General features: G+C 41.9%; 1 non-coding gene across 1 annotated transcript; it reads left to right on the forward strand.

Annotated features, from left to right (window-relative positions):
• Nucleotides 1–11,797: 11,797 nt before the first annotated feature.
• On the forward strand, nt 11,798–11,925 carry LOC127483090 (small nucleolar RNA SNORA40). The gene has a single exon (XR_007909054.1). It is a non-coding gene; the product is annotated as a small nucleolar RNA SNORA40 (small nucleolar RNA).
• Nucleotides 11,926–13,584: the final 1,659 nt, after the last annotated feature.

Genomic DNA, 13,584 nt, shown 5'->3' on the forward strand with positions numbered 1-13,584 from the left:
AAGGAAATTTTTTAAAAATCACTAATTTCAAGTGGACAGGATGATGGTCACCGTGAAGATCAAGCACCACTTGCTTAGGACGTGGGCCAGTGTCAGTGCACAGCACAGTTTTTAGTGAGTTCCACGGGAGGAAGAGACTGTCTTAAAATGAAGGCCCAGATTTGTTCAGACCTACCTGTATTCTTCTGGGGGTTGGCTAGCAATTTCTTAGGGAACTTTTGATTGTGCGAATTTGATTTTGTATACTTAGTAATATAGGTTATGAGTGAAATTACTCCATTCCAGAAGCTCTCATAAGCACTCATTTAGTCTTCACAACAATGTCATGAGCTAGGCCCTATTATTACAACAAAAATCATTTTAAAAATAAGGAAACTGGGACTTAGAATTTCCTTGCCCAAGGTTATAAAATGAGGGCTTCTCAGAGATGAAGACTGGATGCTATCTGATTTCAGTTTTCTTACTCTTAGGTGTTATTCCAGACTACCTCCACTGCACTGATCTGCAGAAATACTAGGCAAACTTTGCAGATTTTCTTTTATATGGCATAAATATTTGTGCTTATTCATGAGGTGCAGTATTGTAATTTGCTGCACATATAGAATGTGCAACAATGAAATCAGGGTAATTAACATTTGCATGTCTTCACCATCATCATTTCTAGGGTAGAGAACCCTCCAACTCTTCTCCCCCAATGGTTGTGGAGACTGTGGTTGTCCACACAACCACATGTACCATACAGTACCACAACTTCTAACTGTGTGGTTGTGCCCAATGTCCACCCCTGAGTTCTCCCTCCCCGCTCTCCCATTCCTAGACACTTGTGGCCTAAATTAACCCTGCAGAACTTTACAGTGTCTTCCTGGTTCTGTGAAACTAGAGGGAAAATGTGAATGCTGTCCTCGGGGCCTTCTCTCCGTGATTTGGCTTCAGTTTGCTTCTCATCCGGACCTTTCAGGATTGTCATCAGCCTTTCTCCTTGCTGATCTGAGGAGGCTCTTGTTCCTCCTTCCCTGCTGAGTTCAAGTCTAAGGTCAAGCAAATGTCGGTTCTTACCTCTGTTCAGTGAGGACCTGCCATGTGCTGAGTTCTGTGCTGGGTGGCATAGAAAGCAAAGGGAAAAAAAAGGCCAAGTGAGGTGCAGATCTAAAAATACCCTCCAGATCATGGAAATGAAGCTAAAATGAAGAAGCACGGAGACTGGGCTGATTTCCAACTCCAAAGCCGTACCATAGGCCCATGCCATCGCTCTTTGTCTTCATTCCTCTTAAAATGTACAGTGAAATATAGGAGGCTTGCATTCTGCAAGGAAAGTTGTTTTTTTTTGTTTTTTTTTTTTTGTTTTTTTTTTTTTTTTGACAGGCAGAGTTAGACAGTGAGAGAGAGACAGAGAGAAAGGTCTTCCTTCTGTTGGTTCGCCCCCAAAATGGCTGCTACGGCTGGTGCGCCACACTGATCTGAAGCCAGGAGCCAGGTGCTTCCTCCTGGTCTCCCATGCAGGTGCAGGGCCCAAGCACTTGGGCCATCCTCCACTGCCTTCCCGGGCCACAGCAGAGAGCTGGACTGGAAGAGGAGCAACGGGGACAGAATCCGGCACCCCAACCAGGACTAGAACCCAGGGTGCCGGCGCCACAGGAGGAGGATTAGCCTGGTGAGCCACGGCACCAACAGCAAGGAGAGTTCTTTCAGCATTTCTTGACTTCCAGTGAAACTTTCTCTAGGTTATGAGGTCAGGCCCGAGTTGGCTCACTTCAGGCTCCATTCAGACCAGACCTCCTAGCTCAGACTGTCCTCCATAAACTTGATTGACTCTTCTCTGATACCTAGCACAGGCCTGGTATATAATAGAAAAATATTCTGTGCTAGCACATGCCTCTTCCCTCCTTTGTATTCCTTTGATCTATTTTTTGTTAAACTTACACCAGGCACCTCTCATCTTCTGAGGGCTAAGCCATGTGCTAGGGAAGTGGCTGCTGACACTGCAGCACATCTATGAACCAACCCAAGGCCCTGATGGTCAAGAGGATGTGAGTGTCATGGAAACAAAATTGAAACAATTTACTTAGAAAACTCATGTCAAATTAGGAGTGAGCAACAGCAGCATAAAATACAGGAAAGCTGTGCATCAGTACAGAATTCTCTACCCTGTACTTTCCTGAGTGTATTTAACTCTTATCTCCACTTAATGAAACTGAAATTATAAAAAGTAAAAGATTATTGGAGTGATATATATATAAGAAAAGCCACCCAAACCTCCATCAGGGACATGTATTCAGAGGAAAGGCTTTGGTCCTACGTCAAAGATTTGGTCAAGGAATGCATGCATTTTGAGTCATACAAAATACTTAACATAGGTGTACATTATTTTATCATTCCTTGCTTTAATTACTCACACAGCTGGACAGACGGCATGAGCCAGAGGCAAGCAGAAGGAAAGTCACTAGAGATCTTGATGAAGACACAAAAACATCCATGGCTGCCATAAGTGGATTTGACAAGGGGGAGAAAATGGGTTGCTCATGCAGTGGTTTTTGTTATTTAAAACCTCAAGAACTTTGTTTGAGGATGGCAGAGGAGCTCTCATCACTTGCTCACTTCCCAAACATACACAATGGACAGGGGTCCCAGAAAGACTAGGAGCTGGGAACTCAACCCAGGTCTCCCACATAAGCGGCAGGAATCCGGTTACTTGGGCCATAGCCACTGCTTCCTAGTGCCCATTGTGGCAGGAAGCTACAGTCAGGATTCAGAGCCAGGTGTTGAAATCAAGCAGTCAACACGAGACACAAATGCCTTAGGTGGTGTCTTAACTGCTAGTCAAATATATAGCAATTTTAATTTTTCTATCCAAATGTGTTTTAAGAAGGAAAAATATGCATGGTCTTAAAAATATTTCAGAAGTTAGCTTAAAAGAACTGGTGGATATCGGGTGTGGAACGACTTCATTGTATATAGGTTTAAGAATTTAAAGAGATAGTCCCCCATGTGAACAAAGAAGAGGAGGTAAAGTAAAAGCCATCTCATTACTGGAAAAAATAAAAGTCCTTTCTGCGACTATGTACACGTGCATAAATGTCCCAAAGAAGAAAATGGCTCAAGCTGCTTGAGAGAGACCACTTGGAGCATAGAAAAGCTCCTTGCGGACAAAGTAGATCCGGGAATGTAAATCCCGCAGATTAGCTGGAGAGGGCTAAAGATAAGGCTCCCCTGTAGCAGCAATTAGAGGCCAGCACGTGGAAGTTAATGCTGACGCTGAAGAAAACCGTCAACCTGAGTCAGCTCTGGATTCCTTTTTGATACCTAATATATACATGAGAAGAAGAGATACCTTTTTAAAGAAAAATTAGAAAATTTAGGGCTGGATGGATAAATTAATTTAGAGTAAACGCCACCTGCAGCAAGATGAGAAGAAACACGCACAGCAGAGTTTTAAGGAGTTTTTCTAACATCAGCTGTTTGTATTTCTTTACCTCCTGCTCTAAATGACATCCCACCTTATGTTGTGCACAACCAATAATTTAAAAACGTAAAGCAGAAATAATGTTCTATTTGCAACACATATTTCAATGTACAGATTATAGCTCTTCTACAAGAAGAGCTCCTAAAATCAGAAAGAAAAGAAAAACCCAACAGAAAAATGTGCTAAAAATAAAAAAGCAGTCAACAAAAATAAAATCCAAATGGCCAAAGTGGTACATAAATAGGCAATGGAAGGTTAAAATAGAATGAGAAAAAAAAGCGGATATCAAGGATCCTCAGGTTCCAAAGTGGTGCCAGGCAGGCAAAGAAATGGTGAACCTATTCTTCCAGCTGAGATGGTCGCCCACCTGCAGTTTATGAAAAGAGTGAAAGCTGGAAGCCATCTGAAAAAACAATGTCATCAGCGCACCATGCTCCCTCCCCCCTCCTTTTTCCCATGCTCCCTTGCACCTCCAGCCATCTGAGAGGACCTTTAAGGGAATCGCAGAGAGAGCACGACTGGTGGAGCCAGTCTGCAGTAGTATAAGGGATGGATTTTTGGTTGTCGGAAGAAACTAAAATGGAGAGCTAGTCTGCAGCTCACAGAATGAAGAATTTCACCAGCAGCTGTTCCCTTCCAGCAGTAATAGGCTTTGTTTACCAATTAATGAAGACTGAGGAAGTAACCAGGTGTTTTGTAAAAGTCTTGAAAAAGTGGGCTTCTTGCCAGGGGCTATGCAACTCAGAAGAAAGAGGTCCCACAGGCAGAAGTGTTCAACTGCACTTCTATATGTAAAAATCACGATTTCCGTTGGGTTGAAGGAGAAAGAGTGACAGTGGTTAGAAGGTCATGGGCAAGGCAAGGAGAAAGCCAAGGTTGAGGAGCCTGGAAGGAGGGCATTCAAGCAGCAACTAGGGCTGTTCCAGAGAACATGTGCATTTGCGGAATATGCAGATATTTTCCATCAAAGCTTAGAAGCTCTTCTAGGTCTGTTCAACATGATTGTTGCACCTCCTGGTGCAACGAGGAGTTTCCCCGTTGACTTCATCTCTTTGATCAGAGAGGTTTCATGCCTCATCTTCTGAACATGAGTAGCTGCCAGGGAATCATTAAAATGGAAAGTGATTAGAAAACAGCTAGTTTCTAGGTTTTATTATAATGAGGGACTTGGTACAACTCAAGTTAGCTGGCCAGGAAGGCAGTTCAGACACTGCATCTCCGTGCCCTCTGCTGTTTTTGCTTGGGAGCAAGGGCTCACCATGGCCTCTTAGGCTCACTCTCCCTTTAAGACTACAATGTGTGAATGTTTTGGACATGACGGTAGGCAGAAAATATTCCTCCCACATCAGCTGGCCTGGCTAAGCCTAGTCTCTGGACCTACCTTCTGAGCAGTATTGTCCTGACTTGTACATCGCTGCGTTGCCTTGTCACGAGACACTTCGCCTCACCTGATTATCATCATGTTCACTTGCCTTGGGAGTTACTTATCAGAGAGCTGCTCAGGGGAGTTTTTGTTCATCTTTAATCAGAAAAGAATATTAGCAGATAAGATAGCAGAATGCATTTAGGGTAGTATGGGATGTACCTTCAGAGTACCAAGAAGGATTTTTCTCATGTGGCCTGAGAAACTATTCTCTTCTTTAAAAAATACAGAAGTCATGTATGAATGCAAGTTATTCATTACAAATTAAAATAATAAACAGAGAGAAAATATTAAAACTCCTTTCGTCACCACCACCTCCATCATCACTCTCCCTGTCTTCACTTTTCTCATTCCCAAACAGTGGCCACAGCTGAGGAGGGGTCCTCTGGAGGGTCTCTTCATTCCGGTGTGCTGAAGCTCAACCACTGATGACAAAGAACAGGGGCTGTGCTGTGCCCCCGGCCAGACCAAGCACCATGCTGCAGCCTCCAGTCACAGGAGGTGGTGGTTATGTGCTCCAAATCCGGCCATTCAGAGTCTGCTTCTGAGACGGACACGTGGACATTGGGAAAAAGGAGCCTCCTGTCTGTTGCAGTTGCTAAGCCAGGCCCACTGGTTTAGCCTGGAACTGTCAGTGGCCATCCTCCCTGATCATGGAGGAATCAAACACACAGAGTTAAGACGACAGGAGAGATGGAGAGAGGGGAAACCCCACTGATTTTGTTTGATTCCTGGCTCCCACTTACTGGAATGCAAATTTACTGGGTTAGAGGGAAGTACCTGTTGCTTAAAACTTAAAGAGTCCAAAGTAATGACTCCAGACTTTGTTCTTATATTTAAATATGCACATATATATGCATACATATACAAAATACTATATGTATTATTAATTAATTTAATTTAATGATATAGGTGGGGGTTATTTATTTTCAAGTCAAAATATACAGATCTACCTCATTCTTTTTAGAAACCACGTAATATTTTATACGATGCATTACCAGGACTAGAGAGCCCTGACATTTGGTCAAACATTATTCTGAGTGTGTCTGTGAGGGTGCATCTGAATGAGATTAACATTTTAAGTAAAGAAGGGGCTGGCATTGTGGCATAGCAGGTTAGGCTTTTGCCCTCGACCTCTGGCATCCTATATGGACATTGGTTCAACTCCTGGCTGTGCCACTTCCCATTCAGCTTCCTATTAATGCACCAGGGAAAGTAGCAAAAGATGGCCCCAGTACTTGAGCCCCTGCACCCACACGGAAGAACCAGATGGTGCTCCTGGCTCTGGGTTGCGGCCTGGCCCAGCCCTAGCCATTTTAACCATTGGAGGAGTGAACCAGCAGATGGAAGAACTCTGTTTTTCCCTCTCTCTCTGTAACTCTGCCTTTCAAATAAATGAATAAATCTTTTTTAAAAATTCTAAGTAGAGCAGATTTTCTTTCCTAGCGTGGGTGGGCCCCATTCAATCGGTAGAGGCCTAAAGAACAACAAGGATGAATCAGAGTTTCTTTCTGCCTGCCGGCCATCAGATGCCTCACCCCTGAACTGAAACACCACCTCTGCCTGGGCTAGAGTAGCACGTAGTAACAGGCGTAGGATTCCATTGGAAGGAAAGGCTTCAAAAATGGGAAGAGTTTATATTTTGTTTTGGTTTCTATGGACAGAGACTTTTTCCTTTTTTAAAAAATTATCTATTTATTTACTTATTTACTTGAAAGGTAGAGAATCAGACAGAAATGAGAGAGAGAGAAAGAGAGAGGTCTTCCATCGATTGTCTCACAAGCCCAAATGGCCACAACAGCCAGGTCCAGGACAGGCCAATGTCAGGAACCTGGAACTCTATCCTGGTCTCTCACAAGGGTACAGAGGCCTCCTAGGGGTATAGGCCAGGATCTGCTGCCGCTCCAGAACACTGGCAGAAGCTGGATCTGAAGCAGAGTAGGCAGGATCCAAACCAGCACTCTGATGTGGGACGCCAAGGTCACAAGTAGCAGCTTAACCCCCTGTGTCATTACAATGGCCCCCGGGGAGGGCTGCTTGCAGTCACTCCTTGATGTCATCCTAACAGAAGTCAGATAAAGAGATGGAAGGTCACATGCTGAGAATATACTTTCAAACACAGAAGACTAAGCCCAGAGCAGACCATGTTTAGGGAGACTGTCCACCCTTAATTACCCTGATTAGGGAAACCCTGTGTTGTGTTAATTATATTTCAATTAGGACACCAAAAAATGAAATAGACATTAATTAGGGGCAAATCTCCATGTAGTTTAGTCACTTTTAAAAGTTTACATGTCCTTGTTTATTGAAAGGCGAAGAAAGATCCCCCATCCTCTGATCCATTCCCCACTTGCCTGCAACAGGCAGGAATGGGCCAGACCACAGCCAGGAGCCTGGAACTCAATCCAGGTCTCCCACAAGGGAGGCAGAAATATGATTACTTGCGTCATCATCTGCTGCCTCCCAGGGACTGCATTAACAGGAAGCTGGCATGGAGAATGCAGCCAGGACTCAACCCCAGGCACTCTGATCTGGGATGCAGGTGCTGCAAGCAGCAGCTTAACTGGTTAGTTATCTCTGTGATGAGGAAAATACTGGAGACATTTGAGTTACATGGGAAACAGAGAAAGAATTTATAAGTGGATGGACTTCGATGCTATTTGGATAATGGATATTTGAAAGTCTAGAATATTGCACATACCTGCTACTTTCCCTCTGATTGATCAAGGTTTTCAGGTTTGGGTGTTGCCTCATCCATTCCCTGTTTCACCTCAAGGAAGACCACAGAACTCATTCTCACCCAAAGGCTCTGTGTGCTGGCCAGGGGTTTTAGCAATTGTATCTTGCTTAAATTCCTCTCTTGTTGGTGACAATGGGGGTCAAGTTCAATCCAAACTCTTGGAAAGGTAGAAAAGGTAGTTACAAGAACACCTTTCAGTTTGTTTTTGGATTCTTTCATTAAATTGTCTATTTTAGTGACAATTCCCAAATCTTTCAGTTGCTATGGCATTATAAAACATCTTAATATCTATTAGGCAAGCACCCCTTCATTGTTCTCCTCTTAAGATTTATTTTCATGGCTCCTTTGTGTGCATTTTCTCCGTAGGAAAACTTTACAGTCATTTTTTCAGGTTTCTTTCAAAAAGTATCATTTTGGCTTTTGATAGATGTTTACTTGCATTTACAAATTAAGTTTCCAGAGAATTCCCATCCTTACGATTTCAAATTTTTACTTCAAATCATAATATGTCTCTCAGCTGCTCCTCCTTTATGGGTTTCCAATTAACTTTTATCCTCTTTTGTATGTATCTTGTATATACTTCACTAGGTCCATTGGTAAGCATTTTGATGCTCCTGTGGGTGCCATTTTTTCACTGACTTTCTACATGAGTCTTGTCATCTATAACAAAGCTAATGGAATCTGTATGTTGATTTTGTATTCAGATGCCTTGCTGTACTATGTTAATAGTTCTAATGAATGATAATTATAATGTTTCTCGGATATTTTAGGTAGACAATCATCCTGTTTCCAAATAATAACTGCTCATCCCTTCATTTCTAACAGTTGTCCCAATTTTTCTTGTCTTATTCCTTTATCTAGTACCTTTAGAATAACACTGAAAGGTTGCAGTCGTAGTCCTGTCTTCTCTTGTCCTCACCTTGAAGAGAATGTTTCTCAAGCTTCACTATTAATGATACTTGGAAAAGATGTCTGCTGGATGTACTTCATCAAATTAAAAAGTCTCCAACAATGACCATTTCCAGGTTCTGTAACTATTACATTGACTTATGTCTTCTTTTACCTTTTTAATAAGAAACATGGGCTGAACTTTATCAAATATTTATTTTAGCTGCTACAGGAAGGATTATATGATTTTTCTTCTTTAATTTATGAATGTAATGATCTTATTACTAATTTCTTAAAGAAAACCAGGCTTACACTATTGGAATAAATTCTAATTAACCACAGTTCATCATTTTCCATAGGAACTTCATCGGTTTGTGGATGCAGCACTATCATGAATTTTTGTTGTTGAATTTTTTTTGTCCCTCAAAGTTCTGTGGGACTATACCAAAAGTTTTAACATCTCTGTGGTCAGAGTCCCAGAAAGAAAGGGAAAAAGGAGGATCAGGCTGAAAAGGTACTAGAAGAAATAATGACTGAAAATGTCCCAAATATGTCAAGAGATACAAACATGCAGATTCAAGGCAAATGAAGTCTAAACGGGATAAATCTTGGGAAGTCCACTTCAAGACATCTGTAATACAAGCTATAAAAATGAGATACAAACAAAAAAATCTTGAAAGCATCCACAAAGACACTTCCCCTGTAAGAGGGAAACAACTAGAATGATCATATATTTCTTTTCAGAAACCACGAAGGGCAGAAGGAAGTGGTGTAACACTCCTGAAGTACAGAAATGAACTGTTAACCCAGCATCCCACGCGCAGTGCAAATATCTTCAGGAATGAAAGAAAAAAATCAAGAAATTATCAGAGGAAGTAAACCTAAGAGAGTTTGTCAACATCAAGCTCTCTTTGTAGTTGAGTGGAAAAAATAAAAGACTAAGTAAAATTTAAACAGAAAGAAAAGAAAAGAAGGAAACTTGTCAGGAAGAAAAAAAAAGGGAGAGGGGAAGGAAGGAAGGAAGAAAGGGAGGGAGGGAGGGAGAAATTAGGAAAAAAACACCAAAAATAAACCTGTACAGAAAGATATTAAAGGATACTATCAACAAACCAAAGTGGCATTTCTAAAAATTGTTCAAATAACCCACAGAAGGCAAGAGAAATAAAACAAAGGGGAACAGCAAGCAGAGCAAACAAACACAAAGCAAAAAGTGAAACAGCAGACTTGAGCCCTAACTCAGCCATTTAATCATATCACATGTAAGTGGTTGAAGTACCACTTTAATTACATTAAAATGAAGGACAGTGATTGTCAGAGTGCAGGGGAAAGCATAATACAGCAATATGCTGTATAAAAGAAACTAGCTTCAAACAGTACACAGGCAGATGGAAAGTGAAAAGATAGAGAAAGAGATGTCTTACAAATATTATTCAGGGGCTGGCGCCGTGGCTCAGCGTGTTAACGCCCTGGCCTGGAGCGCCAGCATCCCGTATGGGAGCTGGTTCAAGTTCCAGCTGCTCCACTTCTGATTTAGCTCCCTGTTAATGTGCCTGGGAGAGCAGAGGAAGATGGCTCACGTATTTGGGCCCCTGCACCCATGTGGGAGACCCAGAAGAGGCTCCTGGCTCCTGGCTTGGATCGGCACAGCTCCAGTCGTTGTGGCCATCTGGGGAGTGAACCATCAGATGGAAGACCTCTCTCTCTCTCTCTGCCTCTCCTCTCTCTTTGTAACTCTGACTTTCAAATAAATCTTCAAAAAAGATAAAAAAAATAAAAATATTATTCAAAAAAAGCAAGAATAGCTAAATTAATATAAGATAAAGTAGATTTGAGTGCAAGATAGATAAAAAGAGGACAATATAGAAAGATAAAAGAAGCATCCACCACGTAACAATCCTAAATATGTACACACCTAACATCAGGCCAAAATATTTGAAGCAAACCAGACAGAAATTAAAGAACTAGGCAAAGTAAAATTTTATTTGGAAAGTCAGAAACACGATCTTAGTGATTGATAAAGTCTACAAAGAAAGTTGTAAAGATACAGAATTCAACCACACCATCAATCAACACAACCCAACTGATGTTCACAGAACATTCTGCCTCACAAAAGAAGAGCACGCCCATACCCACTGAACACCAACTAAGCTAGGTCATACCCTGGACCATAATGCAAACCTTAACAAGTTTTTAAAAATTAGAATCATACAGGGGGTCTTTTCTGATCACAACGGAGAATCAAACTCAAAGATCAAAAGTGGAAAAATAATAGAAAAACTTCCAAGTATTTGCAAGCTAAATAACTGATGAGGCAAAGAGGGAATCTCAGGATAAATACAGAAACACCTGCAGTGAGTGAAAATGAAATACGGCATTATCAATAGTGCTGGGAAACAGCGAAAGCAGTGATTGGAGAGAAATTTATGTCACTAAATGCGTATAAAAAGGGAAAATCTCAAATAACTAATGAAAGCTTCCACTTTTAAAAAAGAGTGACAAGGAAACCCAAAGCAAAAAGAAAAAAGGAAACAGTAAATACAAGGGCAGTAACGAATGGAACTGAGAACAGAAAGCATGAGGAAAATCAGCGAAACACAAAACCGGTTCTTTGAGAAGACCAATAAAATTCATAAGCCTTCATAAGACCAACAAAAGAAAAAAAGAAAGATGCCACAAACTCCTGACATTGGCAATGAAACTGGGGTCTTCAGATGCTGCAGAGTAATAAGGGAATACTATGAATAAGTCTACACCCATGAATTTGACAACTTAGATGAGAAGGACCAGTTCCTCAGGAAGTACAAACACAACTCACTCAATATAAAACAGATAACTCACACATCTTACAATTCACCTGTTTAAATGTATAGTATGATGATTTTTAGTATAGTCATAGAGTTGTATATTCATAACCACAATCAATTTTAGAACATTTTTAATATCCCGGAAAGAAAACTTAGCTATTACCTCCCAATCTCTCAATTCTATCTGGCCCTAGGAAAATACTAATATATTTTGCATATGTATTTTGCATATTCTGAACATTTTTTAAAGATTTATTTATTTAGTTGAAAGACCAAGTGATACAGAGGGACAGAGAAGTATCTTCCATCCACTGATTCACTCAAATAGCCACAATGGCCAGGTCTCAGCCATGCTGAAGCCAGGAGCCAGGAATTCTATCCTGATCTCCCACATTGGCAGCAGGATCCTGAGTACTTGAACCATCTCCCACTAACTTTCCAGGAACATTAGCAGGAAGCTGAATCAGAAGTGGTGCAGTCACTGCACTTGTATATGTTTTTGTTTAACTTGAAGACAAAGACTGACACACAGGTACAAAAAATAGATTATCTTTTGCCACCCAGAATTCATTGATCAGTGTGAGTTTTGATACATAAAAGCAGGGCTAGGATACCTAACACAGTACAAAGTGATGTGATGGGTGGAATATTTGTAACCATAAGGGTTGGTTTTAAGATCAAAGATCTTGGGGCCCAGCGCCATGGCTCGCTTGGCTAATCCTCCTCCTGCAGCACCGGCATCCCATATGGGCTCTGGGTTCTAGTCCTGGTTGCTCCTCTTCCAGTCCAGCTCTCTGCTGTGGCCCGGGGGGGCAGTGGAGCTAATCCCAAGGCACTTCTTGACCTCTGTTTTCAAAGGTCTTACCCCCATGTCAGTTTTTTGCCTCTTAATTCTAGAACAGGTGCTCATTGGGGCAGATTGTCATATTTCCCAGCTGTTTGTTGAATGAATGATAAAATAAATGAATCCATTAAGACAATGAGACCAGATCTCAGAATATGTGGTTTCCGTCTCCACTGTAATAAGGTTAGGAGAGGAAGCTCCATCAACTTCTGGTTTTTGGAAACTTGAGAGCCTTTGCTGGTCCATCACTTACTGTTTCTCCCAATCCTGGTTCAAGGCAAGCAGCGAGCCACAATTCTGCATGATCTGGCTAATGTCACACCCGAAGGCAGGGCACAGGAGCTGAGAAACTTTGCTTCGCCTGTCATTACACCAACGGCCCACCATCCTGTCAAGGCTTGGGATCAAGCTGGGTTTTGAAAAGAGCAAAGAGAACAACATAATTTAAAAATCAAAGAAATTCATTTTAGTAGTAAAAGGTTAACAGCCTTTAGGAGGAACAATTTTTAATCACCCTCGTCTAGACTCTATCACTGGAATCACCAGCCGCCGAGTGAAATATGGCCCAACTGCTGCCACCACACAGCTCCTAAAGACTGTTGTATTTAATCATGTCTGTGCACCACTTATGGATTTTCATTATGATTCCCGATGCTGTTGCGCTGGGTAAAATATTAATATCCATAGTAATGATGCATGAAGCTTGGAGTGTAATTTCTTCACTCTTCTTGTCTGATATTAAATTGTTACCACTTTATCATTTGTGTAGAACTGCACGTTTCAATTAATCTTTCCATATCAGCAGCCCTGATTAATATAGATCATGATTCATAAGCTTATCGTCACTATAGTTTTAACAGATCATTTATAAAGATCTTAAATTTCAGGGTCTGGGAGGTGCAGCTGCTGTGTCCAATGTGCCTCTTTATTCTCTGTTCCAACAGTGCTGCTATACACCGGCTGTCACCTCCTGTTGAATAATTAATTTCAGGAAACCAAATTTGCCGGAGGAGAAGGGGAAAAAAAAAAAACCAGAATGAGGGGACTGGCGATTGGCAGGGCACCGGGCAATGTTTGTTCACCTTTCCATGCCCAGCCCGGATGTCGCCTGCTCTTCATCGGCCGGAACTGCTGCTCTGGGGGATTAGCCACAGGTGTGGCCGGGCTTCTGCTGGCTGCAGACAGCAAACACAGCCAGCACAGCCATCCCAGGACAGTTGTTGGGGCTTGATGGCGCATTGGATAACTTCCCAGGCAGCTGCTGCTGCTCACATGAATTGACAGACCTCATCAGGTCTGGCACGGTGCCTAGGGCCTGACGCTGGTCCTGGAATACACAGCCTAAGCCGTGTGCTCAGTGCAGGATGAGAATGAGTGGGGAAATCAGCAAGTGAGAGCTTTCTAAACATTTTTACAAACACTAGA

Source organism: Oryctolagus cuniculus, chromosome 4 (assembly GCF_964237555.1).
Source record: "Oryctolagus cuniculus chromosome 4, mOryCun1.1, whole genome shotgun sequence".
Classification (NCBI taxonomy): Eukaryota; Metazoa; Chordata; class Mammalia; order Lagomorpha; family Leporidae; genus Oryctolagus; species Oryctolagus cuniculus.